Source organism: Acinonyx jubatus, chromosome A3, assembly GCF_027475565.1.
Source record: "Acinonyx jubatus isolate Ajub_Pintada_27869175 chromosome A3, VMU_Ajub_asm_v1.0, whole genome shotgun sequence".
Classification (NCBI taxonomy): Eukaryota; Metazoa; Chordata; class Mammalia; order Carnivora; family Felidae; genus Acinonyx; species Acinonyx jubatus.
This window is the reverse complement of record NC_069388.1, coordinates 15676285-15702093: the sequence shown is the minus strand read 5'-3', so window position 1 is coordinate 15702093 and position 25809 is coordinate 15676285. Positions and strand designations below refer to the sequence as shown.

General features: G+C 41.2%; 1 protein-coding gene across 3 annotated transcripts in view; it reads left to right on the top strand.

The window, feature by feature from the left end:
- PKIG (cAMP-dependent protein kinase inhibitor gamma) overlaps positions 1-25809 on the top strand; it is a 96922-nt gene continuing 71113 nt past the window's right edge. Inside the window, exon 1 of one of the 3 annotated variants that reach the window (XM_027070176.2) lies at positions 1-170. The gene's annotated coding sequence lies outside the window, so the exon portion shown is untranslated. Of the gene's footprint in view, positions 171-3570; positions 3717-7945; positions 8039-25809 lie in introns of those variants that run through there. The other 2 variants (XM_027070175.2, XM_053199908.1) reach the window with 2 other exon arrangements.

Here is a 25809-nt window from a genome sequence, read left to right as displayed (position 1 = left end):
AAAGGCTCAAAGTGAAATGGTTTACCCAAGGCCACAGAAAAGGTTGATGGCAGAGGAAGGAGAATTACTTAAGCTTTCCTAATTCCTACCTGAGCTCTTCACCCAACCCCCACCCTTACCACTCAATACCTGCCCAAGTGGAGTTGCCTCATGGTCACTGAACCTTTCAGGTAACCCTTAAATCCTTACTTCTTCCTGTTTGGGTACTGCTGGACTGGCCTAAAGAAAGTGAAGACTGTAATGCAGTCCGTGATCAAATCCCCTCAGGGACATACCTATACTCAAAAAAATACCAGATTTATTTAGCGTGTACAGCAAAGGAGAATTCACATCAGAGAAAACATGAGGTATCTCTCTAACAGGGAATTGGGAAGAGCTTGTTGTAGGATTTGGGTTTGTGCTGCGTATCTGTAAGGAGGGTTTAAGCAAGTGGGGAACAGTTTTGAATTGGATGCAGTTGAGAAGCAGGGGCCATTGGATGGTTAGGTATCTCATTGGTTTACCCAGGAGGTGGGAGGATTAGAGCAGAGCCAGAGTTATGATTGAGAAGGAAGCAGGACCCACTCGTGGTAGAAGAGGAGAATATTGTCATATTTGTGATTCCACAGCAGCCTTGTCTGCTATTTGTTTACATTCTGTGAGCGCTGCTGTGTCCATTCAGCGAGGAACACCAGGTCTACCTGGCAGCTGAAGACTTTTCATTTTCTCATCTACCCAACTGTGGGATCTTGCCACTCTCTCAGTGTTTCTGACACTAGTGATTAAGTGTACCTCATCTAGGTGGCAAACATGGGGAAAGCCGATCATCTGCTCCAATTTCCCACATCATGCAGGAACCCCTCACATTTCCTCTAGGTTGGGGAGCTCACTGCTGCCCTAAGGCAGCCCCTCCTGTCTTTACATGTTGATTGTCAAAACTAGGTTGTTTCTTCCCTTGTAAGGGAGGAAGTTTTTCCTCTACCCTCTGAATTCACTGATTGGGCAGGGGAGGCCTGGAGGTTTGTATACCATTCTGACAAAGGATGATACATTTTAAATTTGTAGAGAAGTTCTAAGACAATGAAAAGCAGTTTAGGCTATTAGGGAGGTAAAGCGGGAGAAATTAGTGGAAGGATTGTTTTAGTAAGGTTTATTATGTAGATCCCTCTCTTGATAAAAGTCCAGAGTTATCTCCTGTTTAACTTCTGCTCTTCCTGATGGAGAGGGTGGGGGTAACATCTTCACAAAGGGAAATTCATAAGGATGAGGGCAGAGAGCTTTTCTGTGTCTACTTCTCAGTTGTTTTCGGCTTGAAATAATTCTTATTTCAAAGTGGCATGTTCTGGGGTGGCATATTCTAGTCCCACACATTCTTATATATTATTCGAAAAGATACTATGGATACTTGGTTTTTAAAAATACTGCATAAAAGTACAGTGAAAATGTATTACCTTACCCCCTCACCTCCCAGATCTCTTTCCAGAGTTTATAGATGCATATGCCATGGTTATATGTATTATCTATCATTCCCTTTTTACACATGGTGGCATTCCAACCACATAGTGGTGCATATTGCTTTCTTCACTTAACTTATTCATTTATTCAGTAAATATTTACCATGCTCTTACTATGTGCCAGGCAGTTCCCAGTGATGAGAAAACAGCAGGGAACAAAACAAAATGCCTGCCTTTTAAAGAGCTTATGCTGTAGTAAAAAGAGACAAGTAATAAACAAATATAGGGGTGCCTGGGTGGCTCAGTTGGTTAAGTGTCTGACATCGGCTCAGGGTTTGTGGGTTCGAGCCCCGCGTGGGGCTCTGTGCTGACAGCTCAGAGCCTGGAACCTGCTTTGGATTCAGTGTCTCCCTCTCTCTCTGCCCCTCCCCTGCCTGTGCTCTGTCTCACTCTCTCTCAAAAATAAATAAATGTAAAAATATATATGTATTTTTAAATAAACAAATAGAAAATGTCAGATACTGACAAGAGCTGGGAAGAAAAATAATAAAACAGGCAAGGAGAACACAAGAGTTGGTGGGGGTCTGCTATTTTAAATCGTCAGGGCAGGTGTTTTTGAAGACCTGACATTTGAACAGAGATACTAAAGAAATGAGGAAGCAAACCACAGAGGAAGAGTGGTCCCGACATGGAATAGCAAGAGGAAAGGCCGTGAAACAGAAGCATGTGTTAAGTAACAAAATTCAACCCAGTAAATTTGAAGATGTAGTTGGTTTTTTTAAGGGATTCATCAATTGAGTGTTACTCCTCCAGCAAGTAGAGAGGCACTCCTTGAAGTTCTACAAAATGGAAGCTTTTACAGAAGGAGAGTGGGGGCAAAAAAGTTATTAGAAGAAAAGGATTGTCGTAGACAAGGCCACTTTCTAGGGGAAAAGCAAGTTGTCTTATGCAGATTACCTCATCCTTCTTTGGGGTGTGGAGAGGGACCAGGTGGCAGACTCTTTGGTGAGGATTAAAAAATTCCTGGCTGACTGGCTAAGACTACATGCCTGGGGGAGGTTGAAACTGCAATTAGACTACATATTGAGCACACGTTTGGGAATTCTGTCTAAGCGACACCCTTTTGGGCCTGTGTGTGTGTGTGTGTGTGTCTGTGTGTGTGTGTGTGTTTAAAAACATGATTTACTTAAAAACAAGGCCAATGTGGCTGGAGCATGAACAAGAGGGGAAATGGTGAGAGATGAAGCTGAACATGGTGAACAATTCCGGATTTTATTCCAAATATGATGGGAAGGTTGTTGAAAGGTTTTGAACAGGGGAAGGACATGATCATGTTTACATTTTAAAAAGGACATTTTGGCTTCAGTGTGGAGAATAGACTGGGGCAAGGTTGGTAAGTTGGAAGTAATAGTAGATACAAAGACAGGACTAGTTTGGAGACCATTGGTGTAAACAGAGCTTGAAGACAGGTCTTTATCTAGACTTTATTTACGTCTTTATTTCGGTCTCTCTTAATTCTTGCTGTAGAAATTCATTTTATGGGTGCATCTACCGATGGACATTTAGACTGGTCTCAACCAGTTTGCTTTTACAAACAGTGGAGCAATGAACATCCGTTGTGCCCATGTTTCAGTACATTTGCAGGGTTATTTCAAGAAATATAATTGCTGATCAGAAGCTAAATTTGCCATATTAAAATGCAATCTGATGATCTAATTCTCACCTTGAGCCCAAAGAAACAAGTTTATTCATTCTTTGCCACACCACCCCTTCTGAGATTAAAGGGAAACGCATCTGCCACTCCTCCCACATCAGTTTTCTCGTCTTTAAATATTCCCAGTCTAGCAAGCTTCCGCCTATGGCCCCGTTCTCTCCTCCAACTGTCCCCGTATCTGGTTACAGAGAGATAAACCGAGGCAAAGGCGGGATCCGAGGTACAAGTCCCCACCCCTCCCCCGCCTTACTGTTTCCCTTTCCCTCAGCATTTCTTTCCTTTCCTTTTCTCCTGGGGCCTAGTTTCAGGCTGCCAAACCCCACCCGGGTCCCTCACGGCTCAGGACCCCAACTCCCACTCCCTTTTCCTCCTCTGGCGGCTCTGGGGCCGCGGAAGGGGACGCGAACCGTCCCGGTCCCTTCCGAGCCGCCGTAGCGCCCGCCGCGGGAGTTCGGCAGCTCCGGTCGCCAAGGCAACGCGCTCCGCTGCGCGCTGCGGGCGCCAAGCAGCCCGGCGGAGGCGCAGCGGGCCGGCGGCGGCCCCGGCTCAGCGAGGCGGCGGGACTGCAGGTGAGCAGGGCCGGGCGGGCAGTCGCGACCCAAACACGCCGCTTCGGCGTCGACTCGTCGCAGCAGACCTGGGGCTGGAGCGCGGGGGACCCCCGGGAAGGAGGCTGGGGCCAGACCTTAATCCCCTGCGCCTCGCCCGGGCGGCACCCCCTCCTGCCCTGCAACCCCACTTGGCGCTGGCTTGGAGTGCGCTTTTGGCTGTTTACTGTATTTTGGGCCCATTGCTCCTCCTGACCTGCAAGTTTCTGAGAAAAAGAAAACCCCTCTTATTTGGGTGTTGGGGAATAACTCAAAACTGCGGAAAATGTGTGTCGGTGCGACTCTCCTGGGGCCAGAGAGGATTGACTTCATTGTACATCAGTTTTCCCATCTGCAAAATGGGCATAATAATAGCTGTCTTATAAGGCAAACTAAATTTATATTTAAAACCCTTGCAGGTAAGTTCTCAATATCTTGGAGCTTTTATCAGTGCTACTACTACAAGGAAGTCCATCACTGAGCATGTATTGTGTGCCGGGGCCTGGGCTGATCGCCACGCCACGGGTGGAGTGAATGAGACGTCTTGTCCTCAGGGAACTCCACGGTTTTACCGTATAAACAGGAATGCATTGTGCTTCAAGCTGTGGTTTTGGACATACAGGGGACCGTGAATGCCTAGAGAAGGCAGTTAACTTAGATTTCAGGAAATGAGGCTAGGGAAGGTGGTCAAAGAAGATGACTTCCAAAATGAGACATGAAGGCTGCCTTTGTATTGGCCAGATGAGCATTGTGAAGTGCACAATGTTCTAGGCAGAAAGAGCTGCATGTGCAAAGCCCCAGAGCTAGAGTGCAGCCTTTTTGGGCATCTGCAAGGATTTCATAGGCTGGCTAGAGACAGATTCCAAGAAGTGGAAGTGGTCTGGCTAGATGATGTTTGAGAGAAAAGCAGGTGCTGCTTCAGAAAGACTTTCCTTGTATCTCCTTTGTAACTTCTGAAGAATTTGGATTTTAGCTTGGGGGCATTGGGGAGCCATCAAAGGATTTTAAGCATGCAGTAAGTGTGTGTTGTATGTTGCATGTGTTTGATCAGAGGTATGGTTTCAGAAAGATGGGGGGGAGTTGTGCTCCTTCTCGGTCTTCATTCCTCTTATCTGTCTTTCACATTGCAGCCATTCATTTATGGCAATTCAAAGAATATTTATCAAGCGTCTGTTATGCACCAGGCATTGTGGGGGCAGTAAGGACTCAGATTCCTGCCCTCACAGCATGCATTCCAAACATGTTCCAAGGTACACTTATGGGGTATAGTACATGAATCCAGTACAACTGGAAACTTAACATTGGAAGAGAACCATCAAGAGAGATTTGAAAAAAAAGAAAGAAAAAAGGCCTAGATCATTTGAGGCCACTGTGTTGTACACTCTTGGAAGAAGGGTTCATTTAGACTATACTAGGAAGGAATGGCCAGAGAAGTAGAAGGAAAACAGGAGAATGCAGTCATGAAAGCCAAAGGAGAGGTTAATTTTGCAGAATCCTGCTTAGGTTTCAAGTAAGATAAGTTAAACATTAAAATGTGTCCTTCGGATGAATAAATATAGAGGTCACTGGGGACCTAATTGAGCAGATTTGGTGAAATGATGGGGGTGGAATCTAGAATATCGGCAGCTTCCAAAGGTTCAATGTAATATATCAGTGGGATGAGGAGAGAGTGGGATGTGAGAAAATAAAGACAAAGTGTAGGCAGCTCACAGAGTTTGGCTGTGAAGGGAGAGAGGGGAGAGAGAGAAGGCTGGAGAGCGATTGGGGAATAAGGTGAAGTTTTAAGCATGAGAGAGACGTGAGCAGATTTAAATGCTGATGGCAAAGAGCCAAGTACTGAGGAGAGAGGCTGAGAAAATACAGGAGATGAAAGGGGAAACGGATGGCACTACTTTCCCAAAAAGGTAAGAGTGGATAACATCCACAGCACAGATCTTTACGAGGAGTCTGACAGCTTCTACTTTTTTGAAGAAGTGAAAAGCAAGGCAGTTGATGACAAGGAGTATGTCAGTGTAATTCAACAACAAAAAATAAAAGGCATAGTGTGGAGTGAGTTATATTTTCATTATTGTCCTGTATTAGACATTTATTGAACTAGTAAGTGTTGAGCACTTTTCATGCACTAGCCTCAATTAATGATGTAATCTTGAGAACAATCCTGTGAGATAGCCTTTATTATGATTCCCAGTCTGTGGATGAGGAAATTGAGGTAAAATGCTTCCCCAAAGTCATACAGGATTTGAATCCAACTCTTTTTTTTTTTTTGAAAGAGAGCCAAGGGAGCAGGGGAGAGGGAGAAAGAATCTCAAGCAGGCTCCACGCTCAGCACAGAATCCTACACAGGGCTGGATCCTACCACCCTAGGATCATGATCAGAGTCAAAATCAAGAGTCAGATGCTCAACGGGACTGAGCCACCTAGAGCTTTTGCTCTTAGTCACTATGCAGACAGTATGACTGTCTACCTACGTATGATACGATGACCTGCTGAGAAGATTCAAGAGAATTAAGTAAAAATAATTAGGTATAATAAGGTTAAGCGAACAAGCAGGTGTAACAGACAAAAAGCAATAGCTTTATGCAAGTAGTAATAGAAAATGAAATTGTAGGAGAGATGAAAATAACAACATGAAAAATAATATACCTAGGAACAAACTTTCAAATAAATGGGCCCAGGCTGGCCTCATAGAACAAGAGTGGCCAGAGGGGAGGAGGCTAGGTACAGGATGGATGTTTGGATAAGAAGGAGGTATTTTTCCTTTGGAAAATATTGATACTGATATGAGAAACCGGGCATGTAAAAAACAAAGCAGATGCCTATTGTAAGACATATTGAGAAAATATGCAAGATGTTGACTGTGATGTTTTTATAATGTTGAAAACAGACTGGTTAAATTATGGTGCAGTCCTGTGATATGTACTATTAGCCATTAGAAAAGAATGAGGTGAGGGGCGCTTGGGTAGCTCAGTTCACTGAGCATCCAACTTTGGCTTAGGTCGTGGTCTTGAGGTTTGTGAGTTCCAGCCCAGCTTAGGGCTCGCTGCTGTCAGCATGGAGCCCACTTCAGACCCTCTGTCCCCTTCCCTCTCTCTCCCTCCCTTGTGCATGCTCTTTCAAAAATGAACAAATATTAAAAAAAAAAAGAATGAGGTGGGAGCTATATATATAAGAAAGATGTTTGCATCATATGGTTAGGTGTGAAAAGTGCATTACAGTACAGTGTGTTCCTATTTTTGCTTTTTTAAGTGTATACATACAAATCTATAGGAAAAATGTCTAGAAAGAGTAGTTCTTTTTAAATTTTTTTTAATTTTAATTATGGCAAAATACCCATAACATAAAATTTACCATCTTAAACATTTTAAGCATATAGCTCAGAGTGCTAAGGATATGCACATTGTTATGCAACAAATCTCCAGAATTCTTTCATCTTGTAAAACTGAAACTCTTTATCTATTGAACAATTTCCCCTTTTCCCCCTTTCCCCCTTCCCTCAGCCCCCCCCCCCACAACCACCCTTCTCCTTCCTGTATCTATGAATTTGACTGCTCTAGATACTTGATATAAATGGAATTGTACAATATTTGTCTTTTTGTGACTGACTTATTTCGGTTAGCATAATGTCCTCAAAGCTCATCCATGTTGTAGCCTGTGTCAGATTTCCTTCCTTTTTAAGGCTGAATAATATATATTTTTAAAAGTTTATTATTTTATGAGAGAGAGAGAGCACGCGCATGGATGGCGGGGTAGGGAGGTGCTGAGAGAGAGGGAGAGAGCAGGCCTCACATTGTCAGTGCAGAGCCCAATGTGGGGCTGGGGCTTGAGCCCACGGGTGAGATCAAGACCTGAGCCGAAATCAAGAGTAAGACACTTAATCTACTGAGCCACCCAGGTGCCTCTGAATAATATTTTATTGTATGTATACGTACACGTTGTGTGTACATAGTATGTATAAATATTATGTTTATCCATTCCACACATGGGCACTTGGGTTGCTTCCACCTTCTGGCTATTGTCAGTAATGGTGCTATGAATATGAGTGTAATAGAGGGGTTTTTTTATGTCCATGTCAGGAGATCATGGGGAGACTTTTGTTCCTTTCCTTATTGCCTTATTTATTTATTTTTTTATGAGCATGACTTGTTTTATAATCAGAAAAAGCAATAAGGATATGTCCTATTTGGGGAGATGGGGGAGTAAAGGTTAAAAAAGGCCTGATCTCGGGCAGTGGCAGCAGGAATGGAATGGAGAGGGCAGATTTGAGAGACACCTCAGGAGAATTAACCGGACTTGACCACTAAAAGGTAAGGGAGAGGAGAGTGGAAGACTCGCCCCACCAGTGATGACAAGGGACATCAGTCCTAGAGGGGCTTAGACTAGGGGAAAAGGGAGGATGTAAGGCTGGAGAGCCACCTGAACCTTTGTTCAGGAATTTGGACTTTTTCCTGAAATCAGAGGGAAGCCATTGAAAGGAAGGGAAATGACTTAATCAGAATTGTGTTATAGAATGATCACCCTGATTCCCTTCAACCCATTCTGCAAGCTGAAGCAAGATGGGGCCAAGTTTCCCTTTGTGTTACTTAGGCTTGAACCTCTGCTAATTTCCTTTTATTTGAGATGAAGTATTAGTGCTGAAAGATACATATCTGCTCTTGAAAAGCACCTGGAATATTTCAAACAAAGTGCTATTTAGATTACATTGATTTCTAATTGTATTCAGTTTTATCTCAACCCCACAGTCTCCTGTAAATTTACTTTCTACCTTTAGTAGGGGAAGTATGAATAATTGAGGAAGTAAACAAGATATATAAACAACTCAAGTTTGAGAACTTCAGTTTATTGTTAATAAATTTTGACACTTTCCTTTTGGGAGAAAAGGGCCAATGTACAGTAAACACTGTCATATTAAGGAGATATTACAAAACAAAAATTTGGGGAAGTTCTAAGAGACTCAGCCCATTACCTGTTTCTTTTCTTTTCTTTTTTTTTTTTTTTAACGTTTATTCATTTTTGAGAGAGAGAGAGATGGAGTGTCAGTGGGGGAGGGGCAGAGAGAGAGGGAGACACAGAATCCGAAACAGGCTCCGGGCTCTGAGCTGTCAGCACAGAACCTGACGCAGGGCTCGGACTCACTAATTGTAAGACCATGACCTGCGCTGAAGTCCGATGCCCACCCGACTGAGCCACCCAGGCGCCCCTACCTGTTTCTAACCCAACAAAACTACAATCTCTGTCTGCTTCCATACCATCGCAGAGAGAGAGAACTAACTATTATGATAACATATGTAAGAGTTTTGCAGTTTATAAGGGCTGAATTTCCGAAAGATGTGAATCCATGATCTCATTTCATTCCTCCTAAAAATTGTGTGAGGCAAGGATTATCATTATCATTCCCATTTTTAGATGAGAAAATTGAAGATCAGAGTATTCAAGAGTATTCCAAAGTCCTATATCTACTAAACTCTGGAGTTTGAATCTAGGTTTTATTTTTTTTATATTACAGCTTTTTAATATGGAAAATTTTAAACATATACGAAAGTACAAAGAATAGTATGATAAATATCTACATACCCATACCCCAGCTTCAATAGTTACCAAGACACGGTCAGTTTTATTCTATCTATACCCCCTACTCCCTCTCCACCTTGGATCTTTTTTTTCCATTCTGGATTATTCTAAAGCATATCTTAGATGATGGATCATCTTATCTGTAAATGCTTCAGTATGTATCTAAGAGATAAGGACTTTTTCTCCCTTGCCCCCTTTTCCCTGTAATCATATACCATTATCATCATACCTGAAAAACAAACAGTAGTAATTCCTAAAAAACACCTAGTATTTATTTGGTATTCAGTTTCCTCAGCTGTCTCATAAATGTCTTTTTACAATTGATTAAATTGGGATCCAAACAGGATCCACCTATTACATCTGGTCGATTGTCTCTTAGGTCTTTTCATTTATAGCAATCTCCTCGTCTTTCTCCCCCCACCCCCGTTCCCCTTGCTTTTATTTGTTGAAAAAGTAGGTCATTTGTCCTGTACAACTTACCACATTCTTGATTTGGTTGGTTGCATCCCTTTAATGTGTCCCTCTCTTCCCTTAATTTTTGTGGCCATTATACTTTATAGGTGGTGCCATGCATCTCATCATGTGCACAAATGAGGGACAGGGGAGAGAGAGAGAGAGAGAGAGGGAGAGAGAGAGAGAATATGAATCTTAAGCAGGCTCCATACTCAGCACAAAGCCCCACACAAGGCTCCATCCCACAATCCTGGGATCAAGACCTGAGCCGAAATCAAGAGTCAACCACTCAGCCTACTGAGGCACCCAGGCGCCCCTCCCTGGATGTGATTTTAAGATTGATCATGGGGTTCAGATGTTGTTAGCATGGTCCATCCATTATAAGTTTCTCATTAGTCTTTCACAGAATGATTTTAGCAGCTCTTAATGATCATTGCTCAGATCTAGAATTTCTTTAGGGTTTGGAAAATGAATCTAGGTTTTCTAATACCAGGTCATGTACTCTGTTAAATCCCACTGTCTCCATATTAAAGGAATGTTTTGTCCTGTATTCTCTGCTGTGATGGATGGAGAAAAATCTCTCAATTAATGATTCAGCTTAACATATATTTTTAAAAAATAGAGCCCATATGCTGTGTCTAATACTGGTTGCTCACAACATTGTTTTCTTAGGTTGGTCTTGTGTATGGGCAAAACCACACAGTGGAAAGGCTGCTTATGTCAGTGTTTTTCAAACTACACATTGTTATTATACATTAGTATGTTAAAGAATTATTTGGGGGAGAAGTTCCAGCATTTTTTTAAAATAAAAAATTAGAATAGAAATAACGGAAAAAAAGTACATCTCATGTAAGAAGAATAAGCTTTGGTTTGTAAAACTTTTGTTTCAGCTCTTTCTGTGTATATCTGGAAGCCATAATATAGAATGCATTTCTTTCTTTTTTTTTAATGTTTATTTATTTTCGAGAGAGAGAGAGGGAGAGAGCGAGTAGGAGAGGGACAGAGAGAGGGAAACACAGAATCTGAAGCAGGCTTCAGGTTCTGAGCTGTCAGCACAAACTCTCGAACCACGAGATCATGACCTGAGCCGAAGTTGGAGGCTCAACCAACTGAGCCACTCAGGCACCCCTAGAATGCATTTCTTATTGAGGTCTTGGCCAAAACCAAATTGTCCCAGTGTTCAGATGACCACCCTGAAATATAGCAACTTTTTAAATTTTGTCTTTAAATGTTTATTTATTTTTGACAGAGAGAGAGAGAGAGAGAGACAGAGCATGAGCAGGGGAGGGGCAGAGAGAGAGGGAAACAGAATGGGAAGCAGGCTCCAGGCTCTGAGCTGTCAGCACAGAGCCCAACTCAGGGCTCGAACTCACAGACCGGGAGATCATGACCCTGAGTGGAAGTCGGACGCTCAACCGACTGAGCCATCCAGGCGCCCCTGAAATATAGCAACTTTTTTAGTCAAGGCTTCAGTTATGTTCAAATGTACTATTTATCAAATAGTACAGTATATTGATCCATTTTAGAATTTCCTTTAAAGGTTTTTTTGGGTGACTGCCAGTTAACCAAAATTGCATTACCCCAGTGACCTAATCTTCTAGTATTCAAGTAGAAGAAATGTGAACTCTTCAGGGATTTGTTTTTGATTCTCTTTTACCCTTGAGGATGATGTAGATGACTCCACTCAATACTGGTATCATTAAAAGTCAGGCTGGAGGGGTGCCTGGCTGGCTCAGTTGGTAGAGCGTGCGACTCTTGATCTCAGGGTTGTAAGTTTGAGCCCAATGTTGGGTGTAGAGATTAGTTAAAAATAAAACCTTAAAAAAAAAAAAAGTCATGCTGGAACCTCAGCAAGATGAATTGGTTGGGAAAGGGGAAAGACGTCAGGAGTGGACAGGTAGAGAAACAGACTCAGCCTGTTGGTTGGCTTCTGGGGCATGGGAACGGGGTAAGGCAGCCAGACCTCCCATGCACATGATGGTAAAACAGAGGTAGCCCTAATACTATTCAGACTTTGATTGGAATTGGTTTAGGCCATGGGAAGATGGGATATTTAGTGACACCAGTGATAAGCGATTAGAAAATGCAGATGTTGGACTATAGTATATAGTTAACATTTTAAAGCTGTGGAGACTGAGATTCAGAGAGTCAGTTGTTCAGAATCAGCCAGTAAGTGGGGGAGCAAAATTTTAAGGGTTTACCAAATCCTGGAAATATTCTGAATAAATGTATGATGCTGAATAAGTTCCTTAATAATAGTATCTACTGCATAGAATTGTTATAAGGATTAAATATATAGTTAAAGCACTGAGCACAGTAAGTAGTAAAAGCACTTAGCACAGCCTTCCTATGAGAACCACTCAGTAAATATTATCTATTACTTTTTAAAATAATGAACGTATTTTACTTTATGTCTTTTTTTTTTTTTTAAGAGAGTGCAAGCAGAGGAGAGGGATGGAGAGAGAGAGAATTGTGAGCAGGCTCCACGCTCAGCATGGAACTCCGATGCAGGGCTTGATCCCACGACCCTGGGATCATGACCTGAGCCAAAATCAAGAGTTGGATGCTCCTCTGACTTCGGCTGAGGTCATGATCTCACAGTCTGAGTTTGAGCCCTGCGTCAGGCTCTGTGCTTACAGTTCAGAGCCTGGAGCCTGCTTCAGATTCTATGTTTCCCTCCCTCTCTGCCCTTCTCCAGCTCATGCTCTGTCTGTCTTTCTCTCTCTCAAAAATAAATAAACATAAAAAAAAGTTGGACGCTCAACCGACTGAGCCACCCAGGCGCCCCACTTTATGTCTGTTTTTAACCTCTCCTTATTCCAGAAATGATTAAAGCTGTATTACAAGATTCTTTTTTATTACTGTTGAAATGTAATCGATATTTATCATTGTATTAGTTTTAGGTACACAACAAAATGACTTGATATATGTAATATTATGAAATGATTACCACAATAAATTTAATGAACATCCACCCTCAAAAAAGCAGGGAGGAGGCACCTGAGTGGCTCAGTCCATTAAGCATCTGACTTTTGATTTTGACTCAAGTATCTCTCTCTCAAAAATAAATAAATTAATTATTAATTTAGTTAATATCCATGAACACACATAGTTACAAATTTTTGTTTTGTTTTGTTTTTCTTGTGATGAGAATTTTTAAGGTTTACTCTTTTCACAACTTTCAAACATATAATACATTTGACATTGGTCTTATATTGTTAACTATATCTAGTTAACTATAGTCACTGTGCTGTACATTAATTACATTTCCAGGATTTATTTATCTTATAACTGGAAGTTTGTACTTTGACTGCCTTTACCTGTTTTGCCATGCCCACCCCCATCTCTGGCAACCACCAATCTGTTCTCCTATCAATGGTTGTTTTTTTGTTTTTTTTTTTTTTAAGATTCCATATATAAGTGAGATCATAGTATTTGTTTTTCTCTGACTTATTTCACTTAGCATTATGCCCTCAAGTTCCATCCATGTTGTTGGAAATGGCAGGATTTCCTTCTTTTTCATAGTTGGATAATATTGCATTGTGTATATATACCACATTTTCTTTATCCATTCTTCTGTCAATGGACACTTAGGTTGTTTCTATGTCTTGGGTATTGTAAATAATGCTGCAGTGAACTTGGAGGTGCAAATATCTTTTCACAATAGAGATTTCATTTCCTTCATATCAATACCCAGAAGTGGAATTGCTGGATCATAGGGTAGGTCTATTTTTAATTTTGTGAGGCACCTCGATAGTGTTCCCATAGTGTCTACCAACTTACGTTCCCACCAACAGTGTAAAGGTTTTCCTTTTCTCCACATTTTTGCTAGGATTTGTTATCTGTTGTCATTTTGAGAAAAGCCATCCTACCAGACATGAGGTGATACCTCATGGGTTTTGATTTTTGATTTGCATTTCCCTGACGTTTAGTGATGTTGAGTACCTTTTCATGTACCTTTTGGCCATTTGTATGTCTCCTTTGGGAAAAAAAAGTCTATTCAGATCCTCTGCACATTTTTTAAGTGGATTGTTTGGTTTTTTCCTATTCAGTTGTGTGAGTTTTTTGTATAATTTGGATATTAACCCTTTATAAGGGGGCCTGGGTGGCTCAGTTGTTAAGCATCTGACTTTGGCTCAGGTCACGATCTCCTGATTCGTAAGTTCGAGACCCATATCTGGGTGAGCTAGAGCCCCGCTTCAGGTAAAACATGAGCCCCACTTCGAGCGAGCCCCGCTTCTCTCTCTTCTCTCTGCCCCTCACGGGATTCTCTCTCTCTCTCTCTCTCTCTGCTCCTTTCTCAGTTGCATCCTCTCTCTCTCTCTCTCAAGACAAAAACAAAAATGAAAAATCCTTTATCAGATATGTGATTTGCAAATATTTTTTCCTATTCTGTAGGTTGCCTTTTAGTTTTGTTGATGGTTTCCTTTGCTGTGAAGAAGCTTTTTAGTTTGATATAGTCCCACATGTTTAATTTTGCTTTTGGTGTCAAATTCAAAAAATCATAGCCAAGACTGATGTCAAGGAGCTTACTGCCTATGTTTTCTTCTAGTTTTATGGTTTAGGTCTTATGTTCAAGTCTTTGATCCATTTTGGGTTGATTCTTGTGTGCGGTGTTAAGTGGCCCAGTTTTATTCTTCTACATGTGCTGCCCAGTTTTCCCAACACCATTTACTAAAGAAACCATCCTTTCCCCATTGTGTATTCTTAGCTCCTTGTCATAAATGAATTGACTGTACATGTGTGGGTTTATTTCTGGGCTCTCTATTCTCTTCTGTTGATCTGTGTGTTTATTATTTCTGAAATATGTCTCACAGTGTAAAATAGGTAAGACTTCTGTACCTCCTGCTCCATTTCATTTTTCAGCCACTGCCTTTGCTTCTGTGTGGACTGCTGGCACGCCCTTCTTGCTGAAAAAATGACTAGCACTCTCCTTTGGTTTGGGACAACTAATAGCTACAAGGTATTAGGGAGAAACTAGAGCCTAGTTGGGATGCCTCTGAAAATGGTAGGATTTGGGGAAATACACAGGCAGGTGATCAGTAACTTTCAAACAGAAAAAGGGAACAAAATGTTTTATACCTAAAAGCCCTTGTTTTTAATTTTTATTTTTATCAAAGGAATAATAATGACTTCTTACTTCTGTGCTATAAGATTCTCTATTTGAGGATTTTAACCGCTTGGAAAATGAGATAATCAGGGGCGCCTGGGTGGCTCAGTCTGTTAAGCATCCGACTTCAGCTCAGGTCACGATCTCGCAGTCCGTGAGTTCGAGCCCTGCGTCGGGCTCTGGGCTGACAGCTCAGAGCCTGGAGCCTGCTTCCAATTCTGTGTCTCCCTCTCGCTCTCTGCCCCTCCCCCGTTCATGCTCTGTCTCTCTCTGTCTCAAAAATAAATAAACGTTAAAAAAAAATTAAAAAAAAGAAAATGAGATAATCATAGATGTGTCGTTTAAAAATATAACTTTTAGGGGCACCTGGGTGGCTCAGTCTGTTAAGTGTTCGACTTCGGCTCAGGTCATGATCTTGCAGTTCATGAGTTCAAGCACCGCGTTGGACTCTGTGCTGACAGCTCGGAGCCTGGAGCTTGCTTCAGATTCTGTGTCTCCCTCTCTCTCCGCCCTCCCCAACTTGTGCTCTCTCTCTCTCAAAAGTCTCTGCCCCTCCCCTGCTTACACTCTGTCTCTTGTTCAAAAAAATAAAAACATTGAAAAAATTTTAAAAATGTATAACTTCTAAATTTTCATAAACAATTTAATTGTACATGAGACAGATTTGGGTGCGGTTTTTTGAGTGATTTTCTGTGTACTTTTTGAGTGTATTTTTGAGACTAGACTGTGTTTCTATTTGAATATTTGTACCAAAGCTTAATATTTTCCTGTTTTCTGACTGTATTTTACTGCCTAATAAAATAAATACTGAGTGTATTATTTTAAATCCACTTATTTGAAACACACTACCTATATCCTTGTGATTTCTAAGTTAAAACCTGAGGCATTAGATCTTTTCAACTTAGTTTATTTTCTTATGGATAATCTATTAAAGCTGAAGGCATCATGGTTGAAAGTCACTGAAACTTAATTAAAATAATATTTCCAGGGAGAAGCTAACAAAATGGCATAGGGTTCCTGTGACCTCAGTGTCACTGTTCTAACCAACATTTGGGAAATGCCAGAGCTTGTGGGAATGCGGAATTACACAGTGGAAAGAACAAGAACTTGGGTTTCAGGCAGATCAGGGTAACCTTGGGCAAAGTCTTTTAGTCACTTCCTTTATCTATGAAATGTCTCATGAGATCCTTTGAGAGTTAACTATTATAAAACCTGACCACTAGAAGGGACTTTGTAAATACGAGTTATCTTCTGTTCTCTCACTTTTATTTCCACAAACCTACCTACTGTGTGCTTCTCCTTACCCCCGAAAGGAAACTTGAAGGGGCGCCTGGGTGGTTCAGTCAGTTAAGCATCTGACTCTTGGTTTTGGCTCAGGTCATGACCTTGCAGTTTGTGAGATCAGTTCCTCATCGAGCTCTGCGCTGTCAGAGAGGAGCCTGCTTGGGATTCTCTTTCTCTCCCTCTTTCTCTGCCCATCCCCCACTCATTCTCCCTCTCTCTCTCTCTTTCTCAAAATAAATAAATAAACTTAATTTTTTTAGAAAAAGGAAAGTTGAAAAAGAATAGAAAAGTTGGTGGTTTCATCCTACCGTTCAACATCAGTTAAACATATGTAATTATATTGCTTTTTTGTGTGCACAAGGGTTAACATCAGTGGTTCTTGATGATCTCTGCATGTTACACGTGGTCCATATGGCCATATTTTCCAGACCAAAAAACTGGGGCTTGTAGTTTGATGAATATAATATGCTCAGAGGTTCAAGAAAACAGTATATATATATTTATTTTATTTTATTTTTAAGTAACCTGGTGTGAGGCTTGAACTCACAACTCCGAGATCAAGTGTCACATGCTCTACCAACTGAGCCAGCCAGGCACCCCTGGAGAATAGCATATTTTAAAATAATGCAGTCTTGGGGAAATCCTAGATGTGTTTTTATGTATCCTAAGGAAGCAATACAAAGTCATGGTGAGGAGGCATTGGAGTCCTTTGGACATGACTTCAAATCTTGGCCCAGGCACTTTCTACTTTTGTGCATAAGTTACTTAGCTTTTCTTCCTAAGCTTCAGCATTTCCTCATTTGTAAAATGGATATAACTAGCTCATGAGGATTGCATGAGCTAAAGGGCTCCGCACAAGGCCTGGCAGGTAGTAAGTACTGGGCATATAAATGTTAATTGTTGTCATTATTATGAGGCCTTTGAAACATGTACATGTATTCAGTAATCTTTTTTTGCAAAAGACTGTAGAAGAACAAAAGCGTCTTTTTTTTTAAAGATTTTTTTTTTTTTTTTTTTTTTTTTTTTTTTAAAGAGAGAGAGTGCGAATGAGCAGGGGAGAGGGAAAGGTGCAGAAATATTTTGATGCCCAACTTGGCATGCCCCTGGGGTCTGTAATAAGACCTGACTTATTTGCCTTTCTCACAGTATTTGAATAACTGTTAGCACCTATTCCATTGCCTTTAAGATAATCTCTTTGAAGAGTGTGCATGTTTTTGGCTCATATAACTTGTACTTGTTCCAGAGGTAAGACTGACTTCAACATTAACTTAATCCATTGCCAGGCTTCTTTCCCTCAGATTCTCTTGGTGGTGGCCTTCCCAGGTTGTTGGCTTCATCTTTAGGCCAGCAGCAAAAGAGCTGTGGCGGTTCTGGGCCCCAGGTCCGTGTGTAGCACCCACCAAAGGAATTGAAAGATTCTCTCTTCCTCTGTTCTTCTAAGTGAAAAATTTTCTCAGAAGCCCCCAGTATACTAATCCTAAAATCTCATTGGCCTGTATTGGGTCATGTGCCCATTCTTGAACCATTTGCTGTCATCAAGGCAATGCAGTGCCTTTTGGCTTAGGCCTGGTTCTTGAACAAGTTATTTATGAGGGGGACGAAATTATCTTTAGGCCAATCAAGAACAGAATTGTGTTTCTATTAGGATGTTTTTCTCTGAAGAGGAGGAATGGCCTCTGAATAGATTGGTTGGCTAGGAATTCTGTTGGCTGCTGATAACAGTGCTTTAAATAAGACAAATTAGGGGCACCTGGGTGGCTCAGTCGGTTAAGCGTCCACCTTCAGCTCAGGTCATGATCTCGCGGTCCGTGAGTTCAAGCCCCGTATCGGGCTCTGTGCTGTCAGCTCAGAGCCTGGAGCCTGTTTCGGATTCTGTGTCTCCCTCTCTCTCTGACCCTCCCCTGTTCATGCTCTGTCTCTCTCTGTCTCAAAAATAAATAAATGTTAAAAAACATTTAAAAATAAATAAATAAGACAAATTATTTTTCTTTCAAAAAAATTAAATCCAAAGTAGGTTGTCTGTTGCTGGCATGGCAGTTCAACGGTGCCATCAGGCAGTCAACATCTTTCTCTCTTTCTGCTTCACCGTCCTTATCCATGGCTATAACTCTCATGGTCACCTTGTGGTCACCACTGGGCTTCTGGCTCTAACCAAACAGTCCTTCCTCAAGGCAGGAAGAAGTAGGAAAGGAGAAGACAAAGGATGTGCTTTAAAGTACTGGAAGTCCCAACCAACACATTCAGTTTACATCTTATTGTCCTTTCTTATAGGTGAGGGACGCTGGTGAATGTAGTCTCTTAGTTGGACAGATTGCTGTTCCCAACAATATAGGGATTCTGTTGCTATGGAAGAAGAGAAAATGCCTGTAGGCCTGGCACTGTGCAGTACCCACCACGGAAGGCACCGACAATCTCCACTACCCTCCATTTGGAGGAAACCATAGTTTGGTATATATTTACTGTCTTTCTAATCATCATTTTTTTTTAAGCTTCTATGTTTAATTTTGAGAGAGCATGAATAGGGGAGGGGCAGAGAGAAGGAGACAGAGGATCTGAAACAGACTCCATGCTGACAGCAGCAAGCCCAATGCAGGGCTTGAACCCGTGAACTGAGAGATAATGACCTGAGCCAAAGTCAGACACTCAACCGACTGAGCCAGCCAGCCAGGTGCCCCTGTATTCATGATTTTTCAATCATATTCTACATGTGTTATAGTTCATTCATATTTTCCATTTAACACCATCATGAGTATCTTTTCATGTTTTTTTGTTTTGTTTTGTTTTTTGGTTTTTTTTTGAGAGAGAGAGAGAGAGAGAGAGAGAGCATGCACAAGCGGGGGAGGGGCAGAGAGAGACGGAGACAGAGGATCTGAAGTGGACTCTGTGCTGACAGCAGACAGATAGCCTGATGTGGGGCTTGAGCTCATGAACCGTGAGATCATGACCTGAGTCCAAGTCAATGCTTACCCGACTGAGCCACCCCGGCACCCCATGAGTATCTTTTCATGTCAGTTAATACATAGGAGAAGCTTCTTCATCTCCACCTAACAGATGCTAGAGTAACAGATCCTCTTCATTTTTACTATAAAACGTGGTGTTTAATTCCATGGCCCTCTGAATGTTCTCGGCCAGTAAACAACTGTATACTGTGCAGTCCAATACAATAGCCACTAGCCACATGTGGCCATTTAAATTTTAGTTGATGTCATTTAAAAAGTCATTTTCTCTCTCGAAAAGCCACAGATGACTGGTCATTACTGTAGTGAGCAGCCCAGAAATGGGATTGCAGACACTGGTGTGGGGCAGCTCTGCTCCACAGCGCCAGCACAGCGCAGCTCTCACCTGTTTGGGTTTAGGGTGTTTGAGTGTAGTGGTTAAAGTCACCAACCCGGGCACCTGGGGGGCTCAGTCTGCTGAGCGACTGGCTCTTGATTTTGGCTGAGGTCATGATCTCGCAGGTTGTGGGATCGAGCCCCGCGTCAGGCTCTGCGCTGACAGCCTGTGGCCTGCTTGGGATTCTCTCTCTCCCCCTGTTTCCGCCTCTCCCCTGCTTGTGCACACTCTCTCTCTCTCTTTCCTTTTCAAAATAAGTAAATAAACATTTAAGGTCACCAACTTGGAACCAGACTGCCTCATGTGAATTCTTACTCTACTATTTGCTAGTTGTGTGACTTCAGGTAAGTTCCTTACTTTCACTGTGCCCCAGTTTCCTCACTTGTAAAATGATGGTCCCAGTAGTACCTAGACTGTGAGGGTTACAGGATTTGATGTATGTAGAGTGCTTAGAACAGTGCCTGGCACAGAGTGAACAATTGTACATATCTGTCACGATGCTGCTGCTGATGGTGATGGTGGTGGTGGTGATGGTGGTGATGGTGATGACCAAGAGTCAGCTGGGTTTGTTCCCAAGCCTGTTCGCGCCAATTTTACTTGCTCTTGTGATTACAAAATAACTGTTACATAGGCTAATGAGATTTGGGGCCATAAAGGGGGAAAAAAAAGACGTTGTTTTGTGAAAAATAAGTTTAACGTGGGGCGCCTGAGTGGCTTAGTCGGTTGAGCGTTCGACTTTGGCTCAGGTCATGGTCTCACGATTCGTGGGTTCAAGCCCCACGTCAGGCTCTGTGCAGACAGCTCAGAGCCTGGAGCCCGCTTCAGATTCCCTGTTTCCCTTTCTCTCTGCCCCTTCCCTGCTTGCACTCTGTCTCTCTCTCTCTCTCTCTCTCTCTCTCAAAAATAAAACATTAAAAAAAATTCAAAGTGTTTCCAATTAAAATAAACAAACAAACAAACAAACAAACAAACAAGTTTAATGTGTTTGAAAGACCTGATAAAGGTAAAGGACAAAAATAAACTTCTTGTTAAATTAGAGACAGAAGAGACCTCTGAAAAGATTGAGGAAAAAAATTCATCAAAATATAGGACTTTGCCTTCAGACTACTTCACATGTCTTTCCAGTAAAAACTGGAAAACATAGACATGCATCATGGGTGTGGTTCATGCAGGAACTTTAATTACTAGAACTTATTTTGGAAGAAAAAGCCTTGGTCTCCCCAAGTATTAGGCAAATCATACATTTTTAATGCTTTCTCTCTTTAATTGGCTGTTTATGTTTTTTTTTTTTAATGAATTTTTTACCATGATTAGTCCTGATCTCATCAGGGAGAGAATGTCTGTTATTTTTTTAATTGTTACATATGGATTACCGTGCATCATTTGAAATGAATAATATCACCAAACCCAATTGTTGGACATTTACATTGTTGCTCAGTTTTTAGTGTTATAGTTGGTGTTCTGGTGAGCTTCTTTACAGCTAAATCTTCTCCAGTCAGTATGTTTTGATCACAGGACTTCAGAGGAGTCCTGCCCCTTTTCACTGACAGGCCCAGATTTCACAATCTGGAAATGCTTATACTACCATAAAAAAGGGCACGTGGGAATTCCAGCCCTAATTTTGCTTTTGGATTTAGCTCCATTTCTTCTTGTGGGTCACTAACTGATTTTAAGTTAATGTTTACTGTTTCATACACAAAGTTTGAGCTGCCCCAGAGAGTTCAGCGTAATGGAAGATGTCCTGATGTGACTTTTTTTCCCAGTTCACATAGCACTTTGTTTGAACTTTGCTTTTTATAGCATTTCTCACAGATAGTTCTCTTCTGTAATTATTTTTGCATTCATTTTTTATTTGGTACCAAACTCCTAACTTGTTGAGGACTGGAGTCCTTCACTGGACCTTTATATATCCTAGCATAATGGGCCCTCACTTTGTGTTCATGGAAAGAATGGATGAATCAGTGTCACTTTCTTCTATTATGACATGGCCATCTTCCATAGCATGCCTTCTAATTCCTTGTTATGGAGGCTAGTCTTCTAAGCTCTTTATGATAGGTCAGGTTCCATGTTAGAGCAAAACACGCTAAATGTTTGTAAGGCGATTTTATTTATTTTTTACTTGAAAAAATTTTTAAAGTTTATTTATTTTGAGAGAGAGAGAGCACATGTACAAGCAGAGGAGGGGCAGAGAGAGGGAGAGAGAGAATCTCAAGCAGGCTCTGCACTGTTAGCATGGAGCCGACCTGGCACTTGAACCCACAAACCGTGAGATCATGACCTGAGCTGAAATCAAGAGTTGGATGCCCAAACAACTGAACCACCTAGGCGCCCTTGTGAGGTGGTTTTGAAGCATAAACAAAGGTAAAATAAAGAAACCGCCCATCACCCATCATCTAGCTCCAGCAATTATCAACATTTGAGAGTCAATTTTGATTTGGACAGAGAGAATCTGGGGATTCTGAGGATTCTGGGGTGCCCATTTAGATTGTGTGGGGAAAGACGCAAGACATGTATAATGGGCAGGTGATGGCCAAGGACAAACCTGCCTACCTCCCACCTAGGATTGTTGTCAGGGTTCTGGGAGTTGATAAGAACAGCACAAAGAACAGGGCCCAACATGAGGTGAGTGTAACTTAGTGCTGCCACTGCCACACCGTGACTGTCACCATTGCATAGCTTGAGGGAGCTGAGTGTGGTGGCCTAGGCACTTGGTGACCTTGGACATCAACCTTTCTGAGCTGCAGTTTCTCTGTATGAAAAATGAGAATGATGGCATCTTACATGCCATGGGAAGCAGTGAAACAAGGCATATAAGTGTGTTTTGGATTAGTTAACAATCACACTTTTCTAGAGTGCTGTTCTGGCTTGGAGAGACCAGGCTTCTGGAGTTTTTGAGAGTCAAACCTATTCCTTGTATGGACTCTTGTTCTGAGACTTCATGATATTAATGGGCCCCAGAGTCATTTGTCAACCTAGCAAATAAACATTATAGCACTATAAGTTTTGTTTCCATTTGCAAAATACTTGTTTCTAAAGCATGAAAACAATTTTGCTTTATATAGCTTGTCCATATATGCACTGGAAATGAAATACTTATCAACCAAGTTGGTAAAGAGATAAAAATAGTTTTCCTAAGGAATGGTTTGCTGGGAATTAGTGTTGGGAAAATGTTGTGGCAGAATCTGTTTCATCGGCTTTGAAACATAAACAGTATTTTCATTTGTCTATGTTTTTCTTGTAACACTTTGCTCAACTCCTAATTAAAAATAGCTTTCCCAAATTCCTCCAGGATTCCTCTTTAAAAAAAAATCAGTTTTCTTTTCAATGAAGTCTAAGTTTGAAACCCTTTGCTTTCTCCTTAGTTCTGCAAAGAATTCTAATTATGCAGAACATTCATCCAAATCACAGACATATCTGTCTGAGATAAGAATTCGTAGATACTGTGGGAAGAGAAGCGGAATATCCTTGCTGGTTATAATAAATTTCTGCAGTGTTTGTTTGGATAGGACAATCAGCTGTCACATCTCCTGGGCATGAAAGTTAAAATAATTCTCAGTCAGAAAGTCAGTGCCCTGAACTTAAATTCTCACAAAGATCTTCTCATTTCAAACTACCACTTGCCATTAGGTTTGACTTTTTAAAAGTTTGATTTTTATTGTTTTAGCTAATAAAATTTGGCCATTTTACCATTTGTGATTTATAGCATCTTATACTTTTATAAGCTTCATCATTTAAACAAACTAAACTCCCATTCTGTGCCACCAAACAACAAAATAAATAAATACAAAATGCAGTTTTATCTCAAAAAGAGCAGTATCCTAATACCACTATTTGGCCCCAGTGACATATGATCTCTCTTAGCTTTATTTCCCATAGACTGTTCTATTTTAAATGTTTTATTGCAGTTTCTTTTCTTGGTTGTTTTTCCTGAGATTCCAGTATATTTTGTCGATATTTCTTTTGGAAGGATCTAACTCAAATCATCTCTAGTAGTCATCCAGCCAATGTTGTAGTAGAAGATAGCCTTCTTCTAATTTAAATTTTAATTTAAATCTAATCTAACCTTCTAGATTGCTTCTAGAGACGCTGACAGGAAAAACTTTGGATTTTTATAATTATGGGGACACCCCTTCTCTGTGATACATGTTTACGTCTCCTTGAATGAAAAGGGAGTTGGAAAGGGGTTAAATGTACTCTTTGATCTTCCTTATTGATCACTGAAAAATGAAATTTGGAACTAGTGTTCACTTCCAAAGGAATTGGAAGATTTTATCCAGTATATAAGGTGTACCTTCAGTTTCTAGGTACTAGAACTTTAGGATCAATTTTCCCCCTTCATTTCAACATATATTGAACATGTACTATGCACATAGTATTGTGCTGGGTGTTTTACATATATTAAGTAGCTCATTTAATTGCCAGAGAAGCACTGGTAGGTAGATAGGATTTAAGTACCCAGGTGCTTAAGCTGAAAACCCTCTTCCTTGATCCCTCCTATCCATACCCAGTCCATTTGGTTACACCGCTGTAGTAGCAAAACACACCCTGCTCCCTCTGTAACCTGTGAGCTGTCAGACAGCATTGGCTGCCTCCTCGCTGGTCTCCCTGATTCCCTATTTTGTCCCACTGTAAGATTTATGGTTATACACCTAAAACTAGTACAATTTTATATGTCAACTATAGCTCAATAAAACTGCAGGACGGAGTGAGTAGAGAGAGAAATGAGGGTCGAAGTTAAATGCCCGTGATCAAAGGCTTTAGGTAGAACTCTGTAGTTGCTGTCCAGTATGGTAGCCATTAGCTACATGTGACTACTGGGCACCTGAATTGTGGTTCATCTGAACTGAGATGTGTTGCATACAAGAGATTGTAAAGACTTCGTGCAAAGATAAAGATATGTTGTTCATAATTTTATACTGATTACATGTTGAAATGTAACCTGAAATGTGGTTCATCTGAACTGAGATGTGTTGCATGCAAGAGATTGCAAAGACTTCGTGCAAAGATAAAGATATGTTGTTCATAATTTTATACTGATTACATGTTGAAATGATAATGTTTTGGAAATACTGTGTTAAGTAAAACAGATTAAAGCTTTAAGAAATGGTGTTATGTATATATACATATTATGTATATATTATATAAAAATCTCCACATAGCAGCCAGGGTATTTTTTTTTAACTTTTTAAGATAACTGTAGATTCATATGCAGTTGTAAGAAACAATACTGAGATCCTATGTACCCTTTACCCAGTTTCCTTAATAATAGATCTTAGCTCAGATGTCACCTCCTCAAGGCATCCCTGCCTGACCACTCTGATATAGCCTGCTGTCCCCATTTTCATTCACCTGTCTGATTATTCTGCCTAATTTTCTTCATAGAATTTGTTAATGTCTGAAGTTATTTATTTACTTAGTTGTCTTTTGTCCAGAAGAAGGTGAGCTAAAGAGAATGGGAACCTTGTCTGTTCTCTTCATTGCTTTATCTCCAGTGCCTAGGACATGCACATAGTAGGTGCTTGATAAATATTTCCTGAATGACTGAACTTTGTGGATGTGGAAACTAAGTTTCGAAGTGATTGAGTAACTTAACTGTGGTCACATGGCTAGTAAATAGTGGAACCATGACTTGAAGCTACAGGCACAAAGGCCCTGAAGTCGAGCTGAGTTCATCCTGTTCAAAGAACAGATAGGACCAGGATGCTGGAGGATAGGCAGTGAGAGGAGGGAGAGTGGTACCGTTTCAGACTAGAGAAATAGTCCGGGCCCAGGTCACCTCAGGCGTTGTAGACCGTGATGATGAAAGTGGATCTCATTCTGAGTACAATGGGAGACACTGGAAGGTTCTAAGCAAGGGAACGCTATGAACAACATAGTCCAGCTTAGCTCATGGGAGTTCTGGGACCAAAGTCTGGGTCTAGAATGAAGCTTTCTTTTCCCTTGCTTTGCCCCCATGTGTATGCATTTCTTTTGGAGACCACTTCAAGAAAAGGACTCTGCTTTTGTCACTTTCAGACTATCACCCATTAATCACACTGGTCCTCCCAATAAGGAGTTCAGGCAGAATGATGTATATGTGCTGGGATGGAAAGGAAGACGCAGCTCATGCTGGGCTTTGGATACGTTCAGGAAGAGGCACCAGGTGACACCCAGTCAGTTCTTCATTGTACCCTGGCCTCTGTAGGTGCAGCACGTGCAGCTTGGAATTCTTGGGGACCACCCTCGGCTTTATGTTAGCACAGATGATACTGTCAACTGAAATATTCTGTATGGGGTAAAGCCAGTTTTTATCTGAGGCAGCATTAAAAACAAGGGCAGTTCTTCAGA